At 39.8% G+C, this 21595-nt stretch overlaps 1 protein-coding gene across 7 annotated transcripts in view; it reads right to left on the bottom strand.

Annotated features, from left to right (window-relative positions):
• Window positions 1-21595, bottom strand: part of GREB1L (GREB1 like retinoic acid receptor coactivator) — a 135418-nt gene that overhangs the window by 80681 nt on the left and 33142 nt on the right. The window lies entirely within an intron of this gene.

The following is a 21595-nucleotide window of genomic DNA, read 5'->3' as shown; positions in this document are numbered from 1 at the left end:
ATTGCATTTTATAAGAGAAAATACACCTGAAATACCCCAAGGAATGGCAAAAATGATGTAGCAAGCAAAATAATAACTCCTAAAATACCTAGGGCTGTATAGAACAGTAATAAACATCAGGAAAAGCTTTAAATTAAGTTATCATTGAGTGGACTTTGACAAGACTTTCTTAGGCAGACAAACTGGTTTGGTTTCTCAATAGCAACAGACCATATTTTGCAAAAGATTTAAAGGAATTTTCCCTGTTGCTCACAAATGGGATTTTAAGGCTTAAAGCTGGGACTACAGGCACAGGCCCGCTGTCAAAACCGGAACACAGCCGTACACCCAGAATTCAAACTCCAGGTTTTAAAATTAAAGGCCTTAAAGCTTCCTGCCCCCTCACCATTTTAAAAATCAGCCTTTTTAAGAGAGCAGCTGTAACCCTCACCTCTGGCTCAGGGAAGGCTTTGGGCAGGATTGTTGTGTTCTGAAGAAAGGCACTAAACAACTCTATTGCCAGGGACCACCGATGCTGCCCGGCACGGCACATCCCCGCCACGCTGGCAGCGGGCCCGGCGCAGATGGACAACAGGGACAACGCACGACTCCCGACCAAACTGTAGGGCTCTGCACAGTCTTCAGTGATTGCAGAATGTCAGTAATCCAATTCCAACAGCTCCTGGCTCTGAAATTGCTATTTTTCAGACACGTGCTGAACATTTCACCTGCTAGTAATGACATTTTTGTATTTTCTTCTAATTACACTCAAAGCTAAGACCTTTGGCCCTAGGCCACAGACCTCTATTCAGGCTGCACACATTCTCTTAAAGGCCCTGAGCCTTTGTTGTCACTCTCGGTCTTTCATCTATTATTTACATCCATTGAGAAGAGAGATACTCCACCATTTGTGAAGCTTTAAAGCTTCTAATCATCTTAATTTCTTCGCCTTTCAACCAGTGCTTCCCCTTATGGACCAATGCCAACAGTGTGACAAAATAATTTTTCAAGCCAAGATCCTCCTGGACCCTTCCCAAACCTTGACACACACTGGGCTGTAAGTGCCTTTTGTCCTTTGCCGGCTGCTTTTGCAAACACAGACCTTTGCTCAGCTTGGGGGTGGGGGGTATGGATCTGCTTGTCAGTGCATTCGAGGGAGTTTTCTTGGGGTTTATGTGTTTTTGCACCACTTTCTCTGTGTTAAAAAGTCTAACTCAATTAGTCCAGCTAAATCAGAGATGCTTTAGAGAACCTTACCTCTTTTAAAAATACTAAGTACCTTCTGAAATACCACCAACTATGCATTTTTAGTTTACACTTTTTTTCCAAAAGCTAAACTGCTGCTATGCTGCTTTGGCTTTTATACTGGTACGTGTCCACTCAGAACCGACAGATTATCATGCAATACTTAAGACACACAAAATATCATTAATATTTCCTGATTACTGGCAGCATGAATTTGCCCTAACCTTATAACACAACGTGACAAAAAAAATTTTTTTCATCTTATGTTTAGGTCATCTCTTTTTTATCCTCTCTTATTTGCAAATGAAGTAGGAAACAAATAAATAGCATTTTTGCCAAGATGCAGAAGATCTCTTCAGAATTCATCAGCCACCAATCTTCATTTCCAAGACCTGTGAGATCTGCTAACATGATCCACATCTTGGCTCTTTCTTCCACTATGGCTTACTTTTGATTTCCAACAGTGCTTCCTTGTTGTCTGTCCCCTCTGAAGACCACCAACCCCCATGTCTTTTCTTATTTTTACCATTTGCTTCAACTAGCAGTTCACTTGAGACTCATCCATCTTACAATGCCTAAAGTGACAGATGCTCTCGGGAATGACCATACTGTTGAGTGAACAAAAGATAACATCACCTCTAGGAACTCGGGGAGAAATACAACTTCAACCCTAAGACATGGTTATCCTGGCAGACACAGCACCATAAACCTCTCTCAAGTGAAAAAAACCCCAACCAACAACTGTGGGGAAAAGGAATCTAACACAATTAAAAGCCAAAAAGAGTATTCTTTCTATCCTAAGCCGTAGTTAGTGGTGTTGATGGCCTTTTTTTTTTTTCTTTTTTTCCCCCCTAATAACCCACTGAAGAATTTTGTAAAATTTACCTGTGATAAAATCGAGGGAATAGAGAATGGAGAAATTTCACACAAAAACTGTTTCAGGACCCCTACAGACTTGAATGGAGGAAGAAGGCACTTTGGATCAGCTTCAGCAGAAGGTCACACAAGTCCTTTGCCAAAACACAGACATTACCTTGTTAAAATCTACACGTCCTACAGACCAGCTGTTGCTCAGTTAAATTCCACAGGAATTCAGAATCATTGTGCAAGGCTGTGCCCTTGACAAATGCATACTGTAACCAGAGTAAGATTACTTTAATGTCACAGCTGCTTGATAAATCTGCAAGCTGCAAGTAGCAGCCCCCCAGTGTTTTGACATTTGAGCATCCACCACTTAAAAAAAAATTAAATTAGAATGATAGATTTTCCAGCCAACACCCACATATTCAGCAACAGAATGATGTCTATTCCTAAACAAAAATCTGCCCTCTGTGCCTGTAAGACTGAACTAAAAACTGCTGATTTGAAATATACCCAAAATGGAATGGGACTTGCTGAAGAGTCCTGGGCAGCGCTAGAAAATATTACTTTAAAATGGAAAGGTCAGATTAGCTTCTCCCGGTCACATATTTGCAAAAGTGACACCACAAATGCTGAGAATCCCTTCTCTGCAGTGAGATGCAAAGAATTTCCCTGTTTCTCAGTAAAGCTTTAAACAGCATCTCATGTTCAGTTTCCAAACACCACATGAAATAACCATCATTACAGTACACGAGACTGAGAACGTGAGTTTTTACAGACGTAAAGTTAGAGCTGTAAAATAAAAGACCAGGATTGGGGGCTGGAAAACCAAACATCTCCTGTCCAGTGTAAAGTCAGGGAAAAATCACAACATGGACTTCTTAGGACTTATTCATTGATTGTATTTAGCCACATTTATTAATTTGTGATGAGTAATGATTTTAGGTCCCTATTCTCATGTGAAATGTTTCTACTGTGCTCTCACAGCAGACCACATCAAACCACCAGACTGTAAATACAGAAGTAATGTATAAATACACCATTTTAAAATACAGGCCATTTTCCCATAGTATGCCACTTTGCAGTACCATTTTGGACATCCAACACATAAAAATTAAACTAACAACCAGTCTGGTCCTTCCTAAAGAGGATCCCAACTCTGGGCCTCAGCCCACCTTTAGAGTTCCTCTCCCATTCTGAGCCACCGAGTGATCTGACACTGAAATCTTAGATAAAATCCCATTCAGTTGGGAAGAACACTAACAGGGAACTCTACAGAAGACCATTACTGATCCATGACTGAAAAAGTTTTATGCAACACTCTGCTTTCCACCTCAAATCTCAGCAAATGGCAGGGTTCAAGGCATACTGCAACTACCAAGAAAAAAAGCAATGATAAAATTGACTCTAGGAGATGTTCAGGCATATTCTGCCGTGGTATCTGAATCCACTAACTCCACTGTACCATGAGTGTCACCATGTCCAGAACAACTTTCTGAAGCTCCTTCCAACCCAAGTAAATCAAAAAAGCAAATTATAAAGTCTCCACTTAACATCCTCACAGGAAAAAGTCTTGAAAATATATAATGCTTTCACCCAAAATACTTGAAGATCTTGGCATTAGATATGGATGAAAGAGTCGTAAACTGCATCCTGCCTTATAAAATCTGTACTCTGCACTCAAATGGGCATCTTATCAAACAGCCAGCCCTTACACATTTTATTTCCAAATATTTATCACAGTAGAGAGAAGTGTTTATAGTTAATATGCAATCCATCCTCTGCATGCTGCTGCTTTTAAACAAGACAAAATGTGAAGTCAAAACTACTAGAAAGAGTCCTGAACAAAAACTCTGATATTACGATCATTTTGCTGGAAGAGACAAGGTGTAAAATAGATTACTGGAGTCAAACTCCCTATGGAATAGGGCAGGCCAAGGGTACTGATCCAAACAGCAATGAATAGTATCAGAACTGTCAGTATTAAAGTGTTTGATAACTCCAGACTGCATTGAAAATCTCTCATTTAATGAGAGTCACATTTTCCAATTGAAGCTGAACATTTTTAATACATGTATGTAAAGTCAGTCCTCATTCAACACAATTTTAACACAGAATGATTGAAATATTGATATTAAACTTACAGGTAACTTCTGTCATTACCATTAAGTTATTGACACTGAAACATGACCTTGAAATGACAGCTTCATTAATGCAAGTTTTACCAGGGAAGGTTTCAAAAAGCCCTGATTAAATTAACTACTTTTAAACACAATAGGATCAATATGTATGCAGAGAATGTACACCCCCATGGCAAGTTCTGCTTGCTTGATTGATCAAAAACAAAAAAATCCTGTGGCTTTCCAGATCTCAGCTGGTGCCAGAAATCCACATAGGAAAAAAAAAATCCATCTAAATGAAACTCTGAAAAGCATTACCCTTCACCAGTCTATTTGCACTTCAAAAACTCCTTAAGTCCTTCAGCTAAACCCCAGGGTTGAACCATCTCAAAAATGAGAGGGGGATGGCCATGATTTATCTTCCTTCTGTGCTCTGGACAGAGCTGTAAAATCTGCCTGCTGGTGTGTCTGTGTGCTACAGGCTTCTTTTCATGAACCTTGGATATTTACTGGTTTTAGAAATAACTGCCCAATTCCTTACTGCCCTTTATCTCCTTCAATCTGACACAAGTACCATTTATAAAGCAAAATTTTGATTTTTGGGTACTGGCATGTAAGCTCATGAAGCTGAATCAGCAAAATGGCCAAGCATCTGAGATCAGAATTTTAAAGGAAAATATAGCAGATCTTATTCATACCTGTAAGGACTGGCTGTTGCCTTAGTGAATTTGTGCTCAGGGATCACTTGTTTAACAATCTAATTTAAGCCTATCCCTTATATTTACCAGTATCAAACACATTTTTAGCAATAAGCTCAAATAATTTTCCGTTTGTAGATAATCAATGTGTTCGGTCACCCAGGATGCATTTTCCAGGCCTCTGTACTTCAAGTTACATTACCAATAGAAGGAAAATGGAGATTTCATGGGTCACAAACTTCTGGGTCACGAGGACCTTCAGTGCTGCTGTCAGCCTGGTAAAACTCAATCGATACACTCTTGCTTTCTATGTCCACGCTTAAAACCCCTGCACCTGAATTACTACAGGGTTTTTTTTCTGAAGCAAAAATACCAGTTCAACAACTTTACTGACATTCTTTGAACAGAATTTAATGCTCTGATATTCAGTTAGCATGTTAAAAACATAAACACACACATATAATTCAAACATAAATCCTACAGCACCAACACCACAGAAGAGCACAAAGCAAGGGCACTGAAACATGTTTGTGTACTTCAACTTTCTAAAGCTTTCTTCTACTCTTAAGACCCAACCCTATAAACGTCATATCAGTGGCACAACTCTTATCAGTCTAAATTCTTCAGACTTGGGTAAACAGATAGACTTGCTCTCATGGTAAACAACAATAAGAATAGATTCAATATTATCTATTTTTGCATGGAAAGGGCCCATTTGTTTCCAAAGTCTTATTCAGATTTTGCTTTTATCACAGATTTTGTATCTTCCATTCTAGAACAACAGAAATGGATGACCTCTTTTTTATGAAAATATAAAAATGTGCACATCCTGCCACTATAGGTTGAGTCATAATTAGACTAGAGTGAAGCTTTAAAAACATTGACATTGTGCTTGTTTTTGTTCAAGCCAAATACTGGCCCTAACAAAACTGCAGCACTAATCTGGAAAAAAAAAAAAAAAAAAAAACAACCAACCCTAATCACTCTATTAATCCCCACTCAAATCCACAAGGATACTTAAGTAAGAGGTTGTGGATATAAGAAGGAATGGCATCTTACTCAGCATCTGACATGCAACTCAGCTTAACTCCTCAGAGTCTGAAACTCTCCTCTGCTCCAGAAAAAGAGTCAAAGATGTTTTAAGAATATATCCTCTTTCGTGTACACAATTTTCATATTAAAAAAACCTCTCCAGTATAACTTTGGTTTTTTGCAAAAACTGTAATAGAATATTATTTGATTATGTCCTTCACTGGCTCAAATTTGTAAGATTGCGCTGAGGGTGTTTATAAACTTGCATCTTCTCCTGGTGTGCTTGCAAAAATTTATGATTCCAGCTGCAGCCTCATTAGCAAAATACTCCAACTTCCCCACATGGGTCAACATTTGCTATTTTAATAGTTAGAGTTTTCATGAAGGTAGAAGTTTGTCTCTTTTTACCACATCCCCTATTACCAAGAACAAGCTTTGTATATTATTTATTGTAATAAAGAAGTTTTGAGTATTTGTGTAGCCATCTATTTTTTCCATACTTATTTACAGTTCCTGAGAAAACCCCAAACAAACACACTAGGATTTGGTACTTCTATTTCAAGCAAAGTGAATGTCACCACACTACAGCCAGGTAAACCAACTGTAGAAACTGAAGTCCAAGCAGACAGAAGGAAAATACCATAAAACAGAAAAAAAAATCTGGGAAAACAGAACACCAATAAGAAATACCCTGTGGATTCATTAGCAACCAGGGTGGCAGGCTTTCCTCTAATTCCCTTTAAAAGCCCATGACTACCTGCAGAGCCTGGGAGTGCAAATCACATTAGTGGAGCCACCAGATGACCAAAGAAAGCACTGGAGGCCTGGTGAAACCAGTAAACAAAAGGCAGCATTCCAGCTGAATGCCGCTGCTAGAGTCAGCATTGTAAGATGCTTGGATCTGATAACCCAAAAACCAGATTAGCTGCAGGCAACAAAAGAGTAAAATGAGAAACAAAGGGGTCATTTTGACACATGAAGAAATCATTTCCATTAAACCATCTTGAGTTTACTGTGTAGTTATAAAAACTGCTCCTACTTGAAGTGACATTTGAAGCAATGAAGCTGTGACAGTGCAGTGTCTTGGAAAAGCTCCTGAAATAACACATCCCTGAACGCCATATAATTTAAAGAGGCAAACTGGCCTCTTTGTCTTTGAATTTTTATGACATTTTAAAGGTCTAATAATGATTTTTAAATCTGCTGTACAGATTTCACTTAGAAGACCTAACACGAATGGCTAGCCTGGACAAAAAGAAGATACATTAGTTTTATCTCTATTTAAAAGTCTCCTGAAGAGAATGCACATACCACAATATTCTTGTGTAATTACATTAGAAGGTTGCCTTCTCTCCCCAGTCCCCATCTCCTCACATGAGTGTCTCACTTACTGTCAACACAGGAAAGGGAAGAATCACATTATATTCCTTATCAGACACTTAAAACAGGATTTTTATCCTGAAAAAGCCTAGGCACACTATAATCACGAGGACCAAACTGCAAAAGTCAAACACAAAAGTCTGTAAGGGAATGTAGACACCAGAGGGAGAGAAGTTAAAGCTTTCCATGCTAAAATTGGAAAGTTTGCCACAACTTTGTCTTATACAATTAAGAATTCTACATACTCAAAGCCAAAATAAGTATTTTTCCTTCTTCACAAGACAGTTCATTGTCCTGCTATGAAATATTCATGAGCTAGAAGAAATTTCTGAGGAACACTGTGGTATACAGAGAACATTTCAGCTTGCTAGCTTTGCTCTCTGCATCTCTCATTTCCAGCACACAACACAGAAACCTGAGACGTGGTGAGGGAACAAGGCTTCCTGGAACACATTTCTTCCCTGGTTTTTGCGCACATACAGCAACTAAACCTGTTAGCATCAGTAAGGATGGGATCTTGCATGTGAAGCATATCTATCCACAACCAACTGATTCCTCTCAGTGACAAGTGCAGAGAAAACAGACACAGAAAAACATCTCAGGAGAGTCTGGTGGGGACAATAACCTGCAGCTGTGTCCAGATACAAATATATGGTATGCACTGACCTGGAAATCCTGCTATCAAGGCTCACTGAAAGGCTTGTCAGAAAAAGCTTTGCTAACACCTTCTGCTATTTGGTGACTTTGTCAAAATACAAAGTCATTAAACACATCTGAAAGGGGAAAGATGTAATGCAGGCCTCTATTTATAGAATATGGCCATCTCTGAGGACATCTGTACCAACATACATCACAGCCCAGAAATCCAATGGTATGGAGTAGATACTGTGCACATGTGGTTTTCCCCTGTTTCCAAACCATTCTGCTCTGGAGTACTACCATGACATCCATGCTGCTTCTAGTATTTTTGCCACATACAGGACCCAAGAGAAAAAGGTGGATGGGCAGAAGATAGACAGAGTAGAAGCTCCTCTTCTCTTACTGCCCTTTTAAAAGTATCTTCTTATCCAAAACAACACTTAGGCATAAATACACCTTTAAATTCACAGAAGGAAAATGTGAAGGGTGTGATGATCAGAGTCAAGAAAAAAGGAGATTTCACAAAGAAATATGATTTGTGGCCAAAATGTGCACACATATGTGCTGTGTAAATCTAGGTGGAGGGGAAACACAAGTTGTACATCTGGCTCACCTTGAACCCTTATACTGAGGAGATTCAGCCTATCATCATTCAAAGGAACTTCTGTTTGTATTTATAGCAATCAGCCAGTCTGAATACAAAGACGGATGCAGCTAGTAATCACATAAAATGATCCACTTCAATGCAGTTGGCCTTTATACTGCAAAGAGAAAACAACATGCCTGGTAGTCATGAACAGTTAGATTACGATTAGTTATTTTACACAGTATCTTTCTAATAAAAATGTCAGAGCACTCTAAACAAAGAAGCTGATCAGTTCAGAATATTAAAAAATACTTTAATATGAGTAGATCCCATGTTTCAATCACAAATGGCTTGTCCAAGCAAGGTTATTTATTTCAAGTTGTGTTGCCCAAGTTCCCCCATCACTAAGATATTCCAGAAAAACAGAAACTCCATCAAGGCTTACTGTTTAGCTGCTGTTTCTGGTGCAGAAAGACACAGTATGGCCAGACCTTCCTAAAAATGCTAATGTTAAAAGCTTTCCTCTCTTTGAGGAATTCTAGTTATTTCTACATAGCGCAAGCACCTGACTCACAAGTCTTCCCTTAGCTGGGAATACCATGGACCCAGTTCTGGGCAGTTGACTGAACATGTGGGAGGTAGAGGAAACTGGTTTCTTGTTCCTAAAGTCACTCAGCAGAGCTGGCACTAGAAAGACCCCCACATACACAAAAAAATGGATGGGCTCCTCATAGACCTGATAGGAAAACCAGAAACAGATCAGGGCATCTTCACTACTCATGCTGACCTACATCCTCTGTGACTGCAGGTTGAGTCCACATCTTTTCTCACATCAAAACTGCTTTTGTTGAGAAGCTCTCTGTATGAAGACTTGCACAATGCCCAGAGAGTTTCCTCGAGCAAAATTTTGGACCACAAATATCGGACATTAGAATAGTTATCCCAATAGAGTAAAAACCATTCATAAAGAAATTGTATCTAATCTAGACACTGCTATATTTACAAAAGTGGGTATTGAAGCATTCTACCTCAAGGTGGGAAGAGAAACCAAGCTGCTCTTTGAACAATTAGAAAAGAAATGTAGCACAGAGAAAGAGACACACGAAAAACGCAGGACTGGGAAAGAATACTGCTCTGCATTCACAAGGATAAGACAGTTGCTAGTGCTTTTACTTAGTTCTTCTGCATCTCCAGTGCTCTGGCACAAAGAGAAAGGAAGAAAAAATGGCCAAGGGAAAAAAAAGGCCTTTCAGAAACAAGAATTTCATAAGAAAAGTAACCTTGTCCTTTCTCACAGACTGAAGCAGAGAGATTTCATGAAGACTCACGAATAAAGAAAAGATCATTCTACTTTTGAAGTACAGGAGGGGGCAACAGATAGAAACAGTGGTAAGGAACTCTCTCTGCTTGTGATTACAAACCTGAGAGAGTCTGATAAAGGTGGGCTAAGAAGGATAATGGCATTTTCTTCTCAAGAAATCATAACCAACTTACACTGAGCTTTCTGAATGGAGCTGACTTTCCTATAAACTGATACAGGGCTCTATTTTTGTCAGGGTTTCTTTAGAAACTACCTCAAACTGAAAAGCCAGTACAGAAAGATCCTGAAAAAGGCATTCATATTCCCACCAGTTGATTATAACACAATAATCACAAGCATATACCAAAACATATATTAAAATAATCTAATCCTCTCTACAGCTCTTGTTGGCTCTGAAATGGAAGTCCCCCATCTGTCCTCTTCTTCTTTCAAGGGAGAAGTCTCCATTTCTGCTAAATGTATTGGTTTTCAAGGCCATACCCACACCCCAATCTATAAAGAAAACAAAATGCTTTGATGGAGTGAAAAAGAATCTTTCCACAGAATTCAATGGGAAGACAATTTTTTGCTCCTCACTTAAATGTACTGTTATTGTACAGGCATTTTCAGAGGGCAGGTAGTGTAAAAGCTATATAGACAAAAAAAAACCTGGCTTCAATGCCTGCCACCCTTGAAATTCCTAACATGATAACAAGCAGTACTTCCCCCCACATCCTACATGCTTCTGGTGCCTTCCAGAAAGCCCTTTTATCTGATCCTGCTGCAGATCTGAATGCCGAGGACTGAAAGTACTGCACAAATGGCAGAGGGTTGGGGAAAATGAGTGATTGAGTATAGAAAGAAACAGGAAATCAATTCTCAGAAATGCTATCTTTGCTTCAGGGCTTCTGTTTGGCCTCCTCCTTCCACACTTGCTCTCTGTCCCTCACCAGCTTCCTATTTTACCAGCTCTTTTCCTAGCTACCCACTACTGAAGGAAGGAAAATTTACCAAGATCGTCTTCCCTCTGATGATGCATTATGTGTCTGTCTTAAGAGTACTGTCTGGTTTACCCTGGCCTACACTTGGCTGTCCTCTGAAAACACAGCAATTCTTTCTTTCAGCCTTTTTTGCTTCCCCAAGTATCGATTCTCATCCCATCTAATGACAGGGTTTGAGAGAAGAACATTTTTCTCACGGAAACTCTGAGAAAGCAACAAATCTGAGAAAGATGGAAATTACAGTGTATGAAGAGTAAACAGACATATTTTTTTTAAAAAGCAGGGTCCAGCTGGATAACAATTCCAGATAAGATTTAAATAAACATACGTGGGAGGTAGCAGGAAAGGCAGTTGGTTCCTCATGCTCAGATGCACACAGGTAATGACCTCTGTCTCTTGCTCTCCCAAAGCTAACAATGCTGGTTATTGCACTCCTCCAGTGAGTTCTGGAAAGGATCCAGTGCACTACTGATTACATTTCATCCACAGTTAGTTTAACCTTTGAAACATGACAGTCAGTGGCAGTGAGCAGGCTAGCACATAAGGTCAGCTCAACCTTGTTGGTCCCAGCATTCTCCCAGTGTTTGCTTAGAAAACAACCTGGTGATCCGGGATTCCTACCCTGTAAATACAAAAGAGCCAACAGGGACTGTGCCAGAATGCTGATTTTATTGCAAGGTGTCATTCATGGCCATTAATCTGTCAAGACAGAAAAATACAGGTTCTTCTCTTTCAGTAAAACCAAAATAGTATTAGACAGAAATAGTCTCATTTAAGAAGGCAGAGATTTGATTGATCTACTGTCAGGTACCAGGCAAATGTTGCACATTACTCCTCCAAGAATAGAAAGAAAAAATACCAAAGAGAAAATAAGTACACTCTGAAATAATGGTGAGACAACTAGGTCAGCAAGTGTAACAGAACACTTTCTGCTCAAAGGAAAGCTAAAAAACCAATTCCTGTTCAATTGCCCATTTTTCTCAAGTTACTTCCTTTCCAGAACAGCCTCTTTTGAAGCTCACTTTTTATATGCTGTGCACCCAATTTTAAAATGAAAAACAAGCATCTTCCATTACCCTGAATTTCCACAGAAAAGTACAGGACTTGGCAAGATCAGATACCTTATCTCTTTCTAAATATTATTTCTACATTTTAACAAAGCCCTTAGTCTCAGGAAAACATATGCAAAGGGAGAACAACAAAGATATGGCTTCAAAAAGCTTCTAGTTAGTTATTTAGAACTTATCACACTTTCCTTATGGATAGATTAAAAACATTTTTAAGGTATTAAAATGGGGGGAAAAAAAATCCATTTTCCTCAGGAACTACTGCCCTCTAACATAATAGCAGCGATGAGGACTTTTTTAGACATGCTTAACTATACCTTGGAGCATGTGCACTTGGATTTTTCATTATTTGTGTGTTTCTGTGGACGGCTCAGGGAGCACAGGATTTTCAAGGGCCAGGAAGAGGTGAAAAAAAGGTCACTTCAGCAGAATTCATTTTCTCTTAAATTCTCAGAGAAATGCAGCTAAAAAGTGACAACAACAAACCCATCACCTCTTCCTCTCGCTATTAGCATTTCCTTAAGGTTCTCTCGGCTATAATATAGCAATATCTTTGGTTATACCCTATCACCTTTTCATCCTCCTCTAACAGGAGTTTCAACACAAATGCTGCCAACGGACCTGTTAAGAGCAGAAGGTGGACTAGACCTCCAGACGCCCCTTCCAAGCAGCACTTCAGCACTGCCACGAGCAACCCGCTCGCCCACGAGCTGCATCTATCGCTGCTCCAGAGGGAAGGCCTCCCCTCGCTTCCATCCACACCGCTGCAAATCCCCACCATTTCCACAAACTGCAAACGTTGCCCCTGGATTTTCCTGGAGACAAATCCAGGGTCCTTCAAAGTAGGCAGGAAGCTATGTGGGCTTGCATAATGAAACAGCTGTGCATCAAAGTTTACTGTGCTGAAGTAATGTTAATTCTTGTATTTAGAGCTGGAAAGAAGATGCTGTGGATACAATATTGCTGCTAGCAAGAATTTTCTTGCTTCTTTCTAACCCCGTGGGATACTTTTCTCTCTCACGAAGAGATTAGCAGAAGTTCTGTAAACTATGAACACCTGCGACCTTGTAGAACTATGTTTATGGTACAGTAGGAAAATATTTTGACAATGGATGCTTAGGATTTCTAGCCAATCCACCCAGGGGGTGGCTGATCCTTTGTCCAATTAGACTATGAAGAAAAAAGTCTATAAAAGAGTTCGTAAAATAATTAAAAAATCAATCTTGCTGCACAATTCCTGCCTGTTGGATCTTCTCTCCTCTCCTCCCTATGGCTGCGGGATACAGTAATAGGATGCTGCTTTAAAAGCTCACAGACAAAACAGAGCCTTTGGAAAATCCTGGGTCTTGCTCTCTGAACTCACTCACTCCCAACTCTTCACACCTCCCCACCCCCAGGAGTCTCTAAAATGGCCTGCACCGAAGTGTGTAGGTAAAGCACAATACACTTTTCTGATGGTTTGTGTTACCTTGGAGCTGGCAGTATATACACAGGGAAAGATGCTGCCCTGACCTACAGATTGGCTGCTTTCCCAAGCATCCACAGGAGACAACAGGCCACACAAAGGAATACAGTCACTCCCAGCACACAGACAAGTGGGTGCTGGAATACACTGGGTAACAGGAAAATCCAACTCCAGAGAGTGGGACCACAGAGCAGAGAGGTTGAGGCAGCTCTCCTGACAGCAGCAAGGTCAGGTGAAAAAAAAGCCCTTCCCAGAACAGGGCTGGTGCCAGTGCAGCAACTGGCCACCTCTGGCTTGAAGAAGGCTTATCCACCCTGGCACAGGAGCTGGCTGGGCAGGCTCCATGCAGCCACACTTCCATTCCTGCAGCCAAAATGCCACAGCATATGCAAAAGCACCATGCAAGTGAGATAGTGCCAGGGAGCAGGGACCCAGCAAGGCTCACCAGTGCTGAGCTGGCCCTAGATCAAGGTCAGCTGCCCCATTAGGCACTGGGGTGGGCATCTCAATAACAAGGGGGCACAAGTGGCAGATAATGGAGAGAAAAAACCCTCACGGTTTGGGGGTTTTTTTGAGGGCCTTGAAAGAAAAGATAAAGAGCTTAGGTCTGACATTATAGAGACAACAAAAAAAAAAAAAAAAGCTGCAGAGAAGTGCAAAAAGAAAGGTGACAATCAAGGTGAAAGACTCAGAAAAAAATTGCCACACAGACCAGGCATAAGGAGACATTTGCCCAGTCCAATGAATGTGGTCCTGATGTGGTGCAGATGGAAGGTGAAAGCCTGGACAGTGGTATTTCCCTCTCCAAATGAAATGGTAATACTGCTAGGTCAGAGACCTTACACACAGGACACAGCCATGGTCTGGGTGGCCCATGCACAGCGGCAGAGAAACGACACATGACAGAGGACCAGGAGCTAAACATCCTGGAGGAGATGCCAGGGAGAGAGGCCAAGATATCAGCTCCAGCCCAGGGAGACCAATGATTCACTTTATGGCCTGAAAGCACTTCCCGCCAAAGTTCACACAGGAAGATAATGTCCCCCTCGAATGAATTTATGCAGACAACAGTTCATTTGTCAGAGGACAAAAAGAGCCACTTTCATTTTAAAACAAGAACACTCGAGGTCCTCAGCAGACAAGAACAAACAGAAAGCCAGGATCTGTATGTGAGCAGTTTCTGCTCATGCCTGTTGTCTGATTTTAGTGGGAGTTTACACTATACAGGCCTGCTGGTCCAAAAAGGCACATGATTATATCCCATTAAATCCCATACCTAGTCCGTACTTCTCAAAAGATGCAAATTAAAAACCTCTGGATTGCGCAGGCAGATGTTCCCGCAACATAACTTCTGAATTAAAAACAAACACTCCAAAATGTACGGCTAAAATAACGTGAACCTGGATGCTTCAAGAAAAAAGCACTTGTGAGGCAATTAACACTTTTTCTCTTGATGTAGATTAAACCCCCAGTTTACTGATGCTAAACCTCAGAAAGACTAAAAAAAAAAACCAAAAACCACTGTTTCAGAAAGCATTCCTTGCCCAGTCAATAAACCAGTTTCCTGTGCCTTTCTCACATGAACTTGTAATCCTTGATAAGGTTTACACATGTAAAAATTAAGTTTTAAGTTGAAAATCACCATTACCTCTACACAAAAACACCGTATCATGTCAGGCATCTGATACAGTAGACAAAGCACAGTGGCAGAAGGATGTAAAAGAAAACATTTCATTTCATTACTGAAATCAGTTACTGGAATTTGTTCATTGATTTTTCTTCATTAAAAAATAACTGATTGTAGAAAAAGTGTTGCTTGGCAGGATCAAAGCCTATCCTACAGGAAACACACATATAGAGAATTTGGAAATGAGGGTTAATTTGGCATGCAGTTTAACAGCATTAGCTTTTATCAGCAGCATTTCAAGGTCAGGCACAGTCATGTTTAAAAGGTTTGATTTTGTTACAGTTTCAACTACAGCATACTAGAGTTCAAAACATCTTAAACCAAAACTAATAAAGTGATGTGGCTCTTCAACTCTCCCATTTATTAACTCAAGACTTGATCCTTTCAAGAAAAAAACCCCAAAATTGTATCAAATTAGCAGATTACAAAAATTGCTCTTCTTCATCTGAGCATGGGATTAAGTGAGACAGATTAGGCCAGATGAAAGGAGTCCCTTTACTGACATAGTTTGTTCAAAATTTAAAAAGCTTTTGAAGATATTTACTTAATATATCAATTGACTTAGTAAAAACCACCTCATATTTCAAGTAGTGAATTTCTTCAAGTCTACAATTTAGATTTTTTCTAAAAAAAACTCCCACTTTTTCTTTTTTATCTAAACCTAATTTGCTCAGAATTAAAGTTAGCACATTTTATTTATTCCCAAAAAGATTAATTCAAAATGTAAGATCATTCTTTTTTGATTACACTTCAATTTATTCAAAAACATACAAAAGCATGATGGATAAAAGAAAACATGAAGCAGACTTGCTCAGCTCCAATATAAGATACTCCAAACACTTACTGGAGATTTTCCCTTTAATTGATTTATAAACTCCAAAAGCTAGTGAGTGGTTGCATGTTTTCATGTTCACGTTATACTGTGGAAAGGTTTTCTGCATCTTTTCCTTGAAAGTGTTTTCTATATAAAGAACCCTAACTGCCCATAATGCTGACAGACTTTAACAGCAGTTGGCACCAAATGCTTCACGAGATCAAGTCCATACTGCACTCGAAACAAACACTTTGATTAATCAATTACTGGCAGAACTTCACAGTACTGCCAATATGTGCCTAAGAGCTTTACAAACGCTTATGGGACAGTGATGTTAGGGGGCTGAAATCTCTTAAGCCTCTTTCTTTGCAATTCTCTGCCACAGTTCAGAAGAATGCCACCCCATTACACCAAAACCGGCATGGAAAACAGCCACTCTCGCCTCTTGCATGAGCATAATTAATCTTCTGACACCTAGACAAAGCAGCTTGTTGATAGTCAAAGAAAGGATTTTTCTGATTTCCTCCCAAGACAGGAGATGGTCTTTATCCATCATCCCTTCTTCCTGATCTCTTCTTCCAGAGTCCTCACATCAGCAGAACTGTCTACCAGAGCAGACAGCAGGAGGGAAAGGTCTGACTGATTGATAGGGCACCAGTGCTCGACAGAGCTATTTAAATGTAGGAACCTATTGTTAGAATCTTTCTTTACAGCAGTTAAACAAATATAATGGCAACCAATTCAAGCATTGTGCCACTAGAGTCAGCTCAAACTAATAAGTAAAGTTAGCTAATTACACTGATCTGATTTAAAATCCAGACAAATTGTAGAGACAGTCAGCATTACTGTGCACCGAAAGTGCAGAAAATGTAAAGAAAAAAGTTTTGCACATGTTATGCTTTCTGAATTGAATTATGGTTTCTTCTCACTCTCCCTTGTGAGCAGGATCATACACTTTCCTTCTCTCCCAATCATGGACCTGCTAGGTATTCCTAATTAATCAAAATAATTTTTATTATAATGCAGTTGAAATTTCCTTCTCTTCCCTTATCTACCCCAAGTGCTAATAGATCTTCCTTTAAAGATTGTAAGGAATTCCACTTTTTGAGGGGAAAACATTATACAATGCCTCCTAAAAGGGGGGTACCATATACTACAAAATACCCCAAACCCCACACTAGTAACATATCTTTGAGGATATTGATTTGGTGTAACCAAAGTACAGGTGTCCTGATGTAAAGAAGATTCTGCACCCTTCTCACAAACAGATACTTAATATACAAATCACTGGTTGTTTCATGTAGAAATACGTATTTTTCTTACATACACACACTACATATATATTTATATCTATTTTGTAGTTTCTCTCCACTCATCTCCCTCACCTTCCCAAATAGATGAGCAAAATATTTGGGCATAATTATATGTTTACTTAATTATTTTCTATATTTACATAAGGGGTGGACATTGTGTTAATCATGCCTTTTAGAAACTCAAATTCTTTATAATTGCTGGTTCTTGGTGATCTATTTCAAATATAAATCAGACCACAATCTATGTCTCACCAATGTAACAACCAAGGCAGAGGTGTACAAGAGCCAGTGTTTTCTTACTGAAGCTGCCAAGAAAAAGATCTTCATTTGGGTCAGAGGAACTTGGTAACTCCTGGGTTTAGCTATGCCACTCTGACCTTGACTGTTTCATTCAGGACTTACACTTCCATAAAAATAACTGCCTGTGCTATCTGGCCCAGACCAGTTCTCCAAGCAGTCTTTTTTCATTCATTTACACCAGAACAACTACCACTATTTAACTCTGTGAGTAAAATTAGCCATTCAAAAAGTGAACATGGCGTTCTTGCCATAAACTGCATGAAATTTCAAGGGCTACCAACCAGGCTGGAGCAGATAAATATTATTTATGTCAGAGCAAGTGTAAAAAATTACATGTTCTTCTTCTCAAGAATACTGTAAACCACAAGCCAGAGGAAGAACTCCCTGTCTCTTCACTGGCATTTTATGAATAACATTGCAGATGTTGAGGCAACAATAGGAACAGCCACCTGCAGTCTCCTACTTTTCCTTATATAGTTTCCCCATCTGGATTCAGGAATCAACAGACCTCTTGGTCCTTGTGCCAACAGGATAGATGAAGCAGAGATGGGGAATGCTGGCATGGGTGAAGAGGCTATCCAAATACAAAGAGGTTAAATGCAGGGAGGATTCCAGCTGGGAGGCAAAAGGGACATAGGTGGAAGAAGCAAGGTGGTCTCTGCTGCATGTTGCTAAAGAAGGAGGACTTTCTACACTGGAAGGGACTAGATTGAAATTGATAAAACACAGATCAGCAAAGCTAGGCAATCTGAGTCCAGAGGAAAGGTAAATGTGAACAAAGGGCTGTGGAACACAAGGCTACGGAAAACAAAAGGAATATTGGAACTTCAGGGTGCATAATTTGAGGTTATTCTGTAATCCAAATATCAAACATTACTAACGCAGATTGTCATATAAGGGATGTGAAAATACAAGTAAGACTATCTCCCTTCTTCCCCACTCTCCCAGTATGAGCTACCAAAAAAGCTGCCTTCCTTCATACCTGAGCCATCTTGTTTGCCTCAGAAATAATAATGGTTTTTTCTGGATTGCAGTCCCACATATTTTCTTATAACTAGGAATGCTGAGTCAACTAGAGTGGTAGAAAATGTAGATCAATAAATGCTAAGTTGCAGCTTTACAAATGCCCAGGCCAGGCAAAGGTGAATTCCCCAGAGTAGAGAGATGACAGCTTTCTGTCCATGAAAGCTCTCTACTCCTCAGCTGAACACTTCCTCTCTCTGTTGTCAAGTCAGTGGCAAAAATTTATCAAGTGTTTACTGCCACAGTATAGAGTATTACTGGATCACAGGAACTGGACAAGGGCATTAAAGATCACCAGAGAACTGCAAAGGGTTATTTTCAATGGGACCATGCAAGAATAATTTCAATGCAAACCATGCAAGAATTGTTAGTGTTGCTCATCTAACAGGTCTGTATTCCCTTTCCTATTTGCAAAACGCAAAAGCAAGCTGAAGGTCTGTCAATCAGAGGTGCAGTTTAACAACAAATGCAACAATTTCAGTATCTGACTGATGAATTTTGCATTACATGCCTGAAAGCAAAGAGTAGCTCTCCCCCAGTGGTGGACCGTGAGAGCACTGGGACCTGCAGTGGCTCCTGCAAAGATAAGACATGCCTCTGCGTCTGTTTCTTCTGCTAACAAAGCACAGAGCTGACGTACAGCCCTGACTAGGCTGTATCTTCCCAGCACATGCAGAGCAAAGATATCTGGAGGGAGGAGGTAGCTTAAGAAGCAGAAAAAGCCCACCCACAGCTGCAGGCAGCTTTGTGGGCATCATGTTCTGAGCAGTGGACTGGATAGCTCACATGGAGCTCCCTGCTATCCTGGGGTCAGTGTATATCCAAGTCCAACCTTTCTCTAAACAATCACGTTTGGGTACCTTTGCACTGCACTGAAAAAACATGAAGAAATACCATGTTTGTGGGTTTTCTGTATGATGGTAGAATGGATCAGGACATTTACATACAGTAAATTCCTTACAATAAATTGCTAATTTAAAAGAAGGCAGTGCATTTGTTACTGGTGCTATCCCCCTATATATATTAAGTAGAAGATTGTTACCATATGCACATTCCTTTAAAGCAAATTCACGGAGCCGAGTTGCGGATGCTTTTGTCTTGGAAGTAACAGTCACAACAGTGAGAACAAAACATTTTCCTCCCCATGCTAAATACCTCTTGGGCACTTGGGTCCCAGTGAGCAGAGTTTGAATGCGAGGTTCTCTTCACTAGAAACACAGAATTGCTTTGGAAATACGAGACTAGAGGGCACTTGGGCAATGATTTCATTCCAGGGAAGAAAAAGCTAGGATAGAGACTTTGCTTGCTTCTTTACTAACAACCTCCACTAGTACTTTCTGGCTTGCTTAAGGTTCTAAGTCATAATTTACAGCACCATGACAAGTTTTAACCACATCAAATGCTTCTTCCCATCCTGATGTCTGAATTGCAGATAGAGGGAGGTGCAGTCCTATTAACACCAGGAGCTATAGGTGGTATGTCAGTCTCTCGAGGAGCATTAAAGGGAAAGCTGACTCCAACAGTGAAGCTCCACCCTGAAGCTGAATGACTCCTCAGAGTATTGAAAAAGAATATTCTGACTGATGTCTTCTCCTTGCTGACCCTCTGAGGGGGGTTTCACCAGTCAGCTGCTTGTAGGATACTATCGTTTCCCTTCACAGAGCAAAGGACATGACTTTCCATCCCTATACTGATGGACAAGATGCTGCTATCAGCTTTATCCAAGCAGACAATTTTATTGACCTTATGATTTAAGTTCTGATGCATAAAAATAAAAGTCATGTCCCTCAACACTAAACATGCAAATACTTGTTAGTTTGCATTTTTGTAAACAAAACGTATTTCTGTACTAGAGGCGAGTGATGGTGATGAAGTTTCATGACAGGTTGTGTGACTTTCTTCTTTGCCAACTCATTTATAGGCCAGGAGTTTTGACTTTACCCACCCCCCCAGAAAAGTAGGGAAACTACAAGTTACTAAACAACAAACAAGTAACACTTGTTTCAGATAGAGCAGAAAACAACACAGAAAGAAAACACAAGGCATAGAATAAACAGATGTAAAAGCCCAGTACATATAACAGGTTTAGTCTATATTTAACAGCACTAAGTAGTGAGGAACACACTGGAAAGTAGCACTAACACAGCTCCACTTTTTGCTTACAGCCACAGCTGCACCTTCTGGCAATGCAGAACCTGGCACCTGCAGAAGGAACTCCAGTGGAGTGCTCTTCTGTGGTATACAGATAGCAAAGATTAAACGAAATCTGCCCTTTTGGAACTCAAAGCAATAAGCAATTCTCATTTACAACAGAATCCTCTGTTCAAACATTCAGCTTCAATGAACAAAACCCAATGCTTTTTAGACTACAGTAAAATAAGACTTTCAAACATGACCAGTAGTAAAGTATAATTGTTTTCAGAGATAACACAACTTTGTTAAGTCACCCATTTAATTTCTTTTCCCAGAAAAAACCTCAAAAAACAACACCCCACTAGAATTACCAATGAAAACATGATTCCTCTCAATTACAAGAGTCTCTCCCACTATTCTCTAAAAGACAAACAGCAATACAAATGTTTTCAAAGTTCTCGATAAATGACTGATTTATGATGGTTAGTATAAATTATTCGAATAAAGAAAATCCAAATCATATCCAAAGCTTTCATAAAACTACTCCTATCCATACATGGTTTTAATAATTCAGGTCAATATTTTTCAGTGAGGTCGGCATTTCCATGAAGCTCTGCCAAAGGTTACTGCAAAGGCAATGAAAGTATTGGGTAACATTGCTAAAATACTTCATGAACCTACATCATCTTTTTTGTAATCAGCTCTTAAATTTACATATTAACAGTGTGAGGCAGATAATAAGAAGGTAAAAAATACAAGTTAAATAAGTTTGAGCATTCTTTAAGCAATTGTAACTTTATTAAAATTCTGCCAACGCTTTATTGCAATTGCCCTTGTTTTGAAATCCCCTGACTGACAGATCTTCCAGCAACACTCACCAGCACTATTCAAAACCAGCATTGTTCCAACCTTACAAGCGTGCCCACTGCAGCTCTGTGACTACCAAGATTTA

Source organism: Corvus hawaiiensis, chromosome 30 (assembly GCF_020740725.1).
Source record: "Corvus hawaiiensis isolate bCorHaw1 chromosome 30, bCorHaw1.pri.cur, whole genome shotgun sequence".
Taxonomy (NCBI): domain Eukaryota; kingdom Metazoa; phylum Chordata; class Aves; order Passeriformes; family Corvidae; genus Corvus; species Corvus hawaiiensis.
Note: the sequence above shows the minus strand (reverse complement) of the source record. Positions and strands in the feature narration are given on the sequence as shown.